General features: G+C 43.4%; 1 pseudogene; it reads right to left on the reverse strand.

Moving 5' to 3' along the window:
- Positions 1-1,042: 1,042 nt before the first annotated feature.
- On the reverse strand, positions 1,043-9,928 carry LOC116812274 (solute carrier family 35 member C2-like; annotated as a pseudogene).
- Between the last annotated feature and the right edge of the window lie 1,472 nt (positions 9,929-11,400).

Consider the following 11,400-nt stretch of genomic DNA (forward strand, 5'->3'; position numbering starts at 1 on the left):
TCTCCGCCGAATAATCTTCACTGGGTAGGCTTGTTCTTAGTTATAGACAAATGACATCTTCTCAATATTTTGAAATTGCTGTGCAAATACATATTCAAACAGATAGCTATTTCTAGACACTATATGGAAATTTGGAAGCAGCTATTTTGTGGCTATGAAGAAAGTTATTTTAACACAACTTAAATCAACTAGCCTAGTGCTCTGATAGGCACTGGAAAATGTGACTTTCTAACACTTCCACCTTATTAATTATTGAAGAAATAATTAAAATGAAAACCAGAATTAATTTCTCACCCAAATTAAAAAAGATAGAAAACAAAACAAAATGAACAACTACAGAAAGCCATGGGGCATTTGAGGCTTTGGTGAAATGACCACTCAGACAATGTTGGTGGGTGTGTAAACTGGTATGAAATCCTTCATGTGAGTTGGTAATGTGCATTGGTCCTCAATGATATTCACACCTTTTGATCCAATTGCTCTGCTTCATGAGAATGTTATATGGAATAATCCTAAAGTTAAAGAAACCTTTATGCTTATGAGGGATTTTTTTGTTCCTTTTCTCTGGACCGTGAACCATGTATTTCCAAAGTATAAATAAATTTGCTGTCTGAGAAAAGATGCTGCCCAGGTGATGAGGGCCCCAGTCTCTCCAGATCCCCTTCCCAATTGCTCTGCAGTCCAAACCCAGTCCCCTTAGAAAGCTGCTAAGCCTCAGAAATGAGACTTGGCTGTCAGAGTCTGGGAAATAGTTGAGGAGAACCAGCCCACTCCCATCTCCTGCTGTGATTCTAGCACAGCTTGGGCCCAGTTCTGGCCAGGTCCCAAGCTGGCCTGGTGCTCACCCTCTCTGTTTGACCATGCTCCAAAGAGAGGGGCAGGAGCCACAAGTCCCTGACCTGGCCACACCACATGGTCACGCCCAGGTGACTCCTGGTCCACTGCTCCCAGCTGCCATGAAGAGCCAGCCACCCAGGTCCCCTGTGCTACTGCCAAGTGTTAGTGGGGAGTGGCCTGCTTTCAAGCTGCTCCCCTTGGCTGGTCACTGCTGCCTCTGGGCCATAAAGTACTCCTCCTCCCTATTGTCATCTTCCTCCTGCTGGCCGCTTCAGGGCAGTGGCTCCAGGTTGAACTGGAGCCCAGCCCCTTCAAGGGTTCAGAGCTGTCATCACCTCTGGAGTGCGGGGTTTTGAGGATATTCCCGAGAGGCAGAGAAGGAAGCCCAGTCAGTTCAGGTGGCTGATCTGATCATCCAGCAGATGAGCTGCCAACAGCAAAGTGCAGACTTCCTTCCAAATGCCAGCAATGGAGAGAGTGAGGCTGGAGGGTCTGGAGACCAGGAGGAACTCAGAGAAGTCCAAACCAAAGGTGAGACGCCCACCAAGGAAGAGGCTCCCAAGTACCCCAGGAGCAGCCCTGTATCCTGGAAATGAAATATTTCCCCAGACGTGGACAAATGGCGACTTTCACATACAGCAAAGAGAGGGAAAAGCCCCAGAAACGTGAGCGGCTGCAGGTGGAACATGCTGTCGATGGAGTCCTGGAAGCCAAGATCAGCCTTCTGCAGGAATGTCTGGGTGAGGGTTCGGCGAATGCCACCAATGAGCGAGGTCCCCAGCACCAAGGCGAAGCCCTCCACATTGGGCTGTGTGGACTTGAAGGTGAACATGAAGAGACCTCTGGCGATGAGGAGGATCACAAGGACCAGTGCCATTGCAGCTCCTCCAGCTTGGAGATCAGAGAGAAGATTGACGATGAAGAGGACAGCTAAAGATTTGGTTATTGTGAAGCTCCAGTTGGACAACCCTATGTCAAGTGCTGTTGCCGGTGCTGTGGGAGCCACTCTTCTGAGGTAGTAGGTCCAGCTCAGCACCACGAGGGGCTTGTGGCTGGATCATTCAACCAGCGCCCTTCATTGTGGAAGGCGATGCCTGCCAGTGCAGAAGCATAGTCAACATTGCCTTCCACACAAATGTCACAAGAGGGCCCACCTCCCTATCCATGGAAGCTGCTACGCCCTAGCTCCTGGATCAGTGGGGGCAGGCATCTCTCTTAAAGACAGTTTGCAGGAAGAGCCGATTGAGGTAGACTGTGACTTTCAACAAGAACGTCACCTGGCTAGAGAAGTCCTCTTCACCTCCATGATTCAGAACCATCAGCGGAGCCCCAGGCAGAGTTCTCACCAAAGGGGCTGGTAGCCTGAGCCAACCCCTTCAGTGGTTAACTGGGTGCAGGGCTCACAGGTCCCCAGGTCTGCTCTGACAGGGGTGCTGACTTTTAAAGGTTTTAAAGGTTTATTACATCATATACCTAATTTTTCAACAACAGCAAAGGAATTATAGTTCATTTGCCAGATCAGATGGGCTATTACCCAGCCATTAAACATGGTATATTTAAAGTGTTACATATACGAAAATATACTTTTTTTTTTTTTTGTAGAGACAAGAGTCTTGATCTGTCATCTAGGCTAGAGTACAGTGGCACGATCTCGGCTCACTGCAACTTCCTTCTCCTGGATTCAAGTGATTCTCCTGCCTCAGCCTCCCGAGTAGCTGAGATAACAGGCACCTGCCACAACACCTGGCTAGTTTTCGTATTTTTAGTACAGACGGCGTTTCGCCATGTTGGACAGGCTGGTCTCGAACTCCTGACCTCAAGTGATCCGCCTGCCTCAGCCTCTCAAAATGCTGCAATTATAGGTGTGAGCCACTGTGCCTGGTCGAAAATATACTTGTTTAATACAAATTAAAAAGCGGGCTGCAAAACTGTCCATATATATTGATTATAACCATATAGAGAAATCTGGGCAGATAAGATTGGAAATAGGCCAGGCACGGTGGCTCACGCTTGTAATCCCAGCACTTTGGGAGGCTGAGGCGGGCAGATCACTTGAGGTCAGGAGTTCGAGACCAGCCTGGCCAACATGGTGAAACCCTGTCTCTACTAAAAATACAAAAAATTAGCTGGGTGTGGTGGCGGGCACCTGTAATCCCGGCTACTTGGGAAGCTGAGGTAGGAGAATCGCTTGAACCCGGGAGGCAGAGGTTGCAGTGAGCTGAGATCATGCCATTGCACTCCAGCCTGAGCAACAAGAGTGAAACTCCGTCTCAAAAAACTTAAAAAAAAAAAGATTGGAAATAAAAATACTAAAAAAGCTTATAGTAGTTATATTTAGGTAGTATAATTATGAGTGACATGTCTCCTTCTTTCTAGCATTCTGAGTTTCCCTAACGATTATGCATTAATAGAAATGATTGGTGTAGTATGCATTACTCACGTGTCTGGAATGGGTGCTGCCTGTTGGCTAGAGTGATGAAGGTGACTGGATTACATGTCTCTGGAAGGGCATCCTGGCCTTGTCCACAAGGTGATGACCGCATGGGTCCCAGGAACAACTCCAAAGTGTAAGGACTTTATTTTTTTAAATTATAGTTTTTAGCCGGGTGCAGTGGCTCACTCTTGTAATCCCAGCACTTTGGGAGGCTGAGGCGGCTGGATCACTTGATGTCAGGAGTTTGAGACCAGCCTGGACAACATGGCAAAACCCTGTCTCTACGAAAAATACAAAAATTAGCCAGGCATGGTGGCACAGGTCTGTAATCTCAGCTACTGGGGAGGCGGAAGCAGGGGAATCACTAGAACCCGGGAGGCGGAGGTTGCAGTAAACTAGGATTGCACCACTGCACTCCAGTGTGGGCAACAGAGAGACTTTGTCTCAAATAAATAAATAAATAATAAATAAATAAATTATAATTTTAGTGCTTAAATCATTCTTTATATACGTGTAATAATTTTTTTTTTTGAGGCAGAGTTTTGCTCTTGTTGCCCAGGCTGGAGTGCAATGGTGCGATCTCGGCTCACTGCAACCTCTGCCTTCCAGGTTCAAGCAATTCTCTTGCCTCAAGCCTCCAGAGTAGCTGGGATTACAGGCATGCGCCACCATGCCTGGCTAATTTTGTATTTTTAGTAGAGACAGGGTTTCTCCATGTTGGTCAGGCTGGTCTCAAACTCCCGACCTCAGGTGATCCGCCCGCCTCGGCCTCGCAAAGTGCTGGGATTACAGGCGTGAGCCACTGTGCCTGGCCTATATGTATAATAAATTATATCTTATTCAGAAAAATGCATAAAATGTTCTGTTTTACATTTAGATAAACATCATATAAAGTTTTTTAGACTGGAGGCTCACAGTAATGAACAGACATTGGGCATTTCATAGTCTCCCTGTGGTGCTCTACCCTGACTTCATTTGCCTTCTGTCATCAGAGGTGACCACTATCTATCATTCTGTGGATATTTTTTATGGCTTTACTATCCACTATTTATCACCAAGGAGTGTTTTACTTAATGTTGCCTCATTTGCACTTTCCATGAAAGGAAGTAAATGCATTGGCATCCCTTTGTTTTCTTCCCCCTAGGATATTTCACACCTGCTGGTGTCTGAGTCTTGGACAACTCAGTTTGCTCATCCATTCCATTTATTATAGTCTTTGGCTTCCTTTGATTTTCCGTTCTTCTCTTATGAAAAATGTTGCTCGAATCATACTTAAGTTTGCAAGTGCCTATACATAACAAATTTTCTACATTAGAGAAAATTTGCAGGGTTGTAGGTTCTGGGAAACTTCAAGATTACCAGTAATTTCTAATACAGTGTATGAGTTGACCCTTCCACCATTCTTGCACATGTGTCTATTTATTCCATATAATTGGCAACACTGGAATGATCTAATGTTTTAATGAATTATTTTTGTCTATCTAGTGTATGTGAAATGGGATCGTCTTGTGTTTTTATATTGGTTTTTACTAATTATGAGGTTAATAAATTTTAATGTATAGTCTTTGAACTTCTGTGAAAAAGTTTCCAGCCAATGTCTTACATTTAGTTCACTTGTTTGTTACTTTCTCCCAATTTCCCTATATACTCTGATTATTTCTGTGCAGGTTTGCTGTGGACCTGTTTTCAACTCATCAAATACAAAGGAGTCCTCTTGCTGGCTCATAGTGTATAGTGTCTTTATTACTGTAGTGCAAGCACTTTCCAAGTGTCATGTTTGTTATTTCCCCATTGTCCAAAGCAAGTCACATGGCTAAGCTCAAGTGTCAGAGTGAAGAGAACTACCGAAGGCAGGGATATAGGGAGGGGAATGATGGTAACCATTTTGAAAACAATCTATTGCAGTAATCATAGACCATAGTAGCTGCTCAGAATCAGGATGATTTAGGCTAGGAAATAAATAAAAATGGCCAGCCCATGGCTTCTGCGTCCCTCTAAGATAAAGTTCAAAGTCCTTGGCTGTGATACATGACTACCTGCTACATGTTATCTCAATATAATGCCTTCTCCCCACCTCAAAACTATAGAGAATGGGCACACTGAGCTTTTTTAACGGGGAATGCACCTTGCTATTTCACACCCTGTATCATTGGTCCTGCTGGTTCAACTGGAATATAATCCCCCACTCTGAGTCCCACAGACTGACCCACCATTGATCTTTGAACATCTTTAGAGACACAACAGGATTTACCTCCTCAAAGAAGCCTACCCTCTGCTTTGGATAGAATTGAACATTCATTTCTTTGGAAGTCATAGAGCCACATGCAGTTTTTTTCGTTTTTGTTTTTTGAGACAGGGTCTTGCTCTGTCACCCAGGCTGGAGTGCAGTGGCGTGATCGCAGCTCACTGCAGTGTTGACCTTCTAGACTCAAGTGATCCTCCCTCCACAGTCTCCCGAGTAGCTGGGACCACAGGCACGCACCACCATGCCTGGCTAAATTTTTATTTTTAACATCTTGCTATGTTGCCCAGGCTGGTCTCGAACTCCTGGGCTTAAGCAATCCTCCCGCCTCGACCTCCCAAGGTTCTAGGATTACAGGTGTGAGCCACGGTGCCGGCCCAGATTTTTAATTTTGCACCTACATACCTTTAGTGCTCATTTGTGGTAGATCTAAGTCTCAAAGATATGCATATTTTCCTTCCTTCCTTCCTTCCTTCCTTCCTTCCTTCCTTCCTTCCTTCCTTCCTTCCCTCCCTCTCCCTCCCTCCCTTCCTCCCTCCCTTCCTTCCTTCCTTCCTTCCTTCCTTCCGTCCTAGATGGAATCTTGCTCTGACATCCATGCTGGAGTGCAGTAGCGTGATCTCGGGTCACTGCAACCTCCGCCTCCCGGGTTCAAGCAATTCTCCTGCCTCAGCCTCCTGAGTAGCTGGGATTATAGGTGCCCACCACCGTGCCTGGTTAATTTTTGTATTTTTAGTAGAGATGGGGTTTCACCATGTTGGTCAGGCTGGTCTCGAACTCCGGACCTCAGGTGATCCACCCACCTTCACCTCCCAAAGTGCTGAGATTACAGGCGTGAGCCACTACGCCCAGCCAGTATTTTCATGCATGGATAGTTGTTCAAATTGATGTTTTGGCAGAGGTGGTGGTGGGGCAGTCATTGGAGAGTCCTATTCCACCATCTTGCTCCAACTTCCATTTTATTCGCTTTGTGAAACAACAAGCTTGAAATACTGAAAACTTCATAACAAACTTTGTGAGAAAGAAACCTACTACTACTTAACACTGAAAACAGAAATATATAGCTTTGGGCCAGGTGCAGTGGCTCACACCTATAATCCTAGCAGTTTGGGAGGCTGAGGTGGGTGGATCACCTGAGGTCAGGAGTTCAAAACCAGCTTGGCCAATATCGTGAACCCCTGTCTCTACTAAAAATACAAAAATTAGCTGGGCCGTGGTGGTAAGTGCCTGTAATCCCAGCTACTCGGGAGGCTGAGTCAGGAGAATCGCTTGAGCCTGGGAGGCGGAGGTTGCAGTGAGCCGAGATCGCACCACTGCACTCTAGCCTGGGCAACAGAGTGAGACTCTGTCTCAGAAAAAAAAAAAAAAAAGAAATATATAGCTTTGTAGCCCTAACAGAAACAAAACTCAGCTTGACATATTAAATGTAGAAATCATTACGTAGGTAGAAAATTTTAAAGTTTGTCAAATTTCTTTAGAATGGACACCCATTAAGAGTTATAACAACATTTAAATTCAGAAAATCAATCATCTCAAAAAATTTTAACGGCTCAAATATTTTTCATAATTATGTTTGCGAAAGAAATGAAAACAAAAGGCCCAGGAAGCAGGGTGATACTATTGCTAGTTATAATTTCTATTTTTAACACCCTAAATTTCTTAGTTCTCATTTCTTCTTGCATTTCAGCTTGTGGTTGGCTTTGCAAAGCTAACATTTTCTTTGGTGACAGTTTTTAAAACATAAGCCAGAAGACTTTGGTCAGGAGCTTCCCCATTCCATAGAACATCTGAGAACTTAAAAAAAATGGTATTTAAATTGGACTAAGAAGATAAAGTAATGTGATATTTTGATAGGTGCTTATTTTTGTTTTGTTTGTTTTTAACTTCTGGACCTATCCCAATGTTTTCCAGGATCCTCAGAACATATGGGTGGCCTTTTCTTTTAAAAATATATATAAACCCGGCAAATGTGGTGGCCCATGCCTGTAATCAGGCTGAGGTGGGAGGATTGCTTGAGCCCAGGAATTTGAGACCATTCTGGGCAGCATAGTGGGACCCTGTCTCTACAAAAAATAAAAAATTAGCCCAACATGGTGGCGCATGCCTGTGGTCCCAGCTACTTGGGAGGCTGAGGCAGGAGGATCACTTGAGCCTGGGAGTTTGAGGCTGCACTGAGCTATGATGATGCTACTGCACTCCAGCCTGGGTGACAGAGCAAGATACTGTCTCTAAGAAAAAAAAAGTGGGCGGAGGGCGGTGTTTCTTTTATTACAGTCTCTTTCAGCAGGAAAATAAAAGCTTTCCCAGAAGTGTCCTAGGAGAATTCTTCTCTTCATTTTGTTGGCCAGTGTTAAGTAACATGGCCATTATTAGATGCAGGGGGTCTGGGAAAGTGGATAAGAGGAGCATAATAGCTAATGTCAGATTGTTCCCTAAGTAAAATGGGAGTTGTATCAATAAACAGAAGGTTTGTGGAGGAGGTGGGGATGAGATGGCAGTTAGGCAGGCAAAGTACATCACCTGCCATGATGCAATATTTGTGTAGCTAAAAACTTGTAATGCAGTTAGATAGAATGAATATGTTCTAGTGTTCCATAGCACAGCAGGGTGACTGTAGTTAATGATATAGTGTGGATACTTGTTCCCACACAAATCTCATGTGGAATTGTAATCCCCAATGCTGGAAGTGGGTCCAGTCGGAGGTGATTGGATCATGGGGGCAGATCCCTCACGAATGGCTTAGGCCATCCCCTTCATGATACGTGAGCTCTTGCTCTGAGTTCACATGAGATGCTTTGTTTAAAAGCATGTGGCTGGCCAGGTGTGGTGGCTCACCCCTGTAATCCCAGCACTTTGGGAGGCCGAGGCGGGTGGATTGCCTGAGCTCAGGAGTTCGAGACTGGCCTGGGTAACATGGTGAAACCCCGTCTCTACTAAAATACAAAAAATTAGCCGGGTGTAGTGGCATGTGCCTGTAGTCTCAGCTACTTGGGAGGCTGAGGCAGGAGAATTGTTTGAACCCGGGAGACGGAGGTTGCAGTGAGCCCAAATTGCACCACTGCACTCCAGCCTTGGTGACAGAGTGAGACTCCTTCTCCAAAGAAAGAAAAAAGCATGTGGCAACTCTCTCCCAACTCTCTCTTGCTTGCTCCTGCTTTTGCCATGTGACATGCTTGTTCCCCCTTCACCGTCTGCCATGACTGAAAGCTCCCTGAGGTTTCACTGGAAGCCAAGCAGATGCCAGCACCATGCTTCCTGCAGAACCGTGAGCCAATTAAGCCTCTTTTCCTAGTCTCAGGTATTTCTTTATAGCAATGCAAGAACAGCCTAATACAGTTAACAGTAATTTATTTTATACTTCAAAATAGCTAGAAGAGATTTGAAGTGTTCCCAATACAAGAAATGATAAATATTTGAGGTGATAGATACCCTGATTTGATCATTACACGTTGTATGTATGTATCAAATACCTAAATACCCTGATTTGATCATTACACATTGCATGCATGTATCAAATACCTAAATATTCTGATTTGATCATTACATGTTGTATGCATGTATCAAATACCTAAATGCCCTGATTTGATCATTACACATTGTATGCGTGTATCAAAATATCACATGGACCCATCCCATAAATAAGTGCAATTATTGTGTATCAATAAAAATGTTTTGGTTGGGCGTGGTAGCTCATGCCTGTAATTTCAGCACTTTGGGAGGCCGAGGCTGGTGATTCACTTGAGCACAGGAATTTGGGACCAGCTTGAGTAACATGGCGTAACAGTCCCTACAAAAATTACAAAAATTAGCTGAGTGTGATAGCATGCACTCAGCTACTCAGGAGGCTGAGGTGGGAGGATCACTTGAGCCCAGGAGGTGGAGATTGCAGTGAGCAAAAATCTCACCACTGCACTCCAGCCTGGGTGACAGAGCAAGACCCTATCTGAAAAAAGTTTTAATGGTAAATTATATTTGAATATCAGTCAAAATGGTGACAGCCATTATTCTATAGTCCCTTACTACTAAAGTCGGATCCCTGGTGAGCAGAATGGGTGTACCCTGAAAGCGTTAGAAATGCAGAATCAGGGTCCACCCTCGACCTACTGAATTAGAATTTGCAGTTTAACAAGAACTCCAGGTGATTCCTATGCACACTAAGGTTTGAGATGCTGTAGCCGAGGTGACTCAGTACAATATGCTTAAAATACTCTAGATCAAGCAATTTGCTATTGTGAAATAGGGACAAATTGGCATCAGTACTCAAAAACACAGAAAATAAAAGTCCAAATATAAGAACAGTGGGCAAAAATCAGAAAACTTTGAAAGGTTGTAATGTGAGCATAATGCAATAGATACAGGAGAAGAAAAGAGATTATTTTTTCTGTCAAGTGGAATGAGACTTACCTGATGGCCATTGTATCGCACCCTAACGTCATATTTATGATTACATTCAGTAATATTAAGTTCCTTACAGCATATAAAAGTGCCGTTTAATAAGTCTTCACCAGTAAAGATGGAATAATCAAGCATTCAAACTGATTAATCCTTAAGTACAAAGATGAAGCTGGTGTCACCAGTGATAGCCAACATGAAAGTTAGATGAACTGCTGTAAACCTACCTCATAAGACCACGACTTCCTCTCTGTAAGATTTTAATTCTTTATTGAAACACTTTGTAGTGGGTGAAAATGAAGTTTTCTCATTTATCTTTTAATGAGCTCTTACAGTATATTTTATGCCAATCATTCCAAAGTATTTTAAGACTCATTGATTATTAATTATTGATTGTGCTTGTTGCCTCAGCCTCATTTTGTGAGAATAGAAATACTAATGATTTTCAATGTTGCCCCAGGCTAGAGTTCATTTAAAAGCAAACACATGGGTTTTTTTTAAACATTATTTATAATAGACCATAGTCTATAGTGGTCATGCTAGTGGTGAAACTGCTTATAGTACATACATACCCCAAAGTTGGAAGTAAAACGCTAGAGTCAGCATTTTACTTTGGGAAGGTTATACCAATTTATGTGAGCAAGCATATTTGCTTTTTAACGGTGAAATTGGACCAGCATAGAAAGCTATTTTGGCTAAATGTATTTGCTTGAATTGATCTGTTTCATCACAGAACTCTTCCAGGCAGCAGACTTGGAGAGCTGCTTCTTTAAGGGAAATTAATGCAGGCTGTAAAAAAAAAAAAAGGCAGATAGAAGGCATTAAAAACAGACACTTCATGAAAGAAGACATAGGAATGTCCAAGAAGTAGATGTAACAGTGCTCATCATCGTTAGTTATCACGGAAATGGAATTAAAACCCAGTTGAGATACCACTATGTGGCTAAAATTTTGAAAAGCTGACAATGCCAAGTAATGGCAAGAATGTGGAGCAACTGGAATATTCTTGAACTGCTGGTAGGAACTTAAAATGATACAACATGGATCACCTGAGGTCAGGAGTTTGAGACCAGCCTGGCCAATATGGCAAAACCCTGTCTCTACTAAAAATACAAAAATTAGCCAGGCGTGGTGGTGGGCACCCGTAATCCCAGCTACTTGGGAGGCTGAGGCAGGAGAATCACTTGAACCCAGGAGGTGGAGGTTGCAGTGAGCTGAGTTCTATAGTGCCATTGCACTCCAGCCTGGGTGACAGAGCAAGACTCTGTCTCAAAAAAAAAAAAAAAAAAAAAAAGGTACAACAATTTTTGTCAGTTTCTTATAAAGTTATACATACATCTACCCTAGGACCCATGAATTCCATGCCTAGGTATTTTCTCATGAGTCATGAAACCATTTGTCAAAAACAAACAAACAAAAACTCCGGACAAAAATGTTCATTAGCAACTTTCTTCCCAAGAGCCCCAAACTGAAAACAACTCAAATATCCATCAGT

This window comes from Hylobates moloch, unplaced genomic scaffold, assembly GCF_009828535.3.
Source record: "Hylobates moloch isolate HMO894 unplaced genomic scaffold, HMol_V3 SCAFFOLD_7, whole genome shotgun sequence".
In the NCBI taxonomy this organism is placed as follows: domain Eukaryota; kingdom Metazoa; phylum Chordata; class Mammalia; order Primates; family Hylobatidae; genus Hylobates; species Hylobates moloch.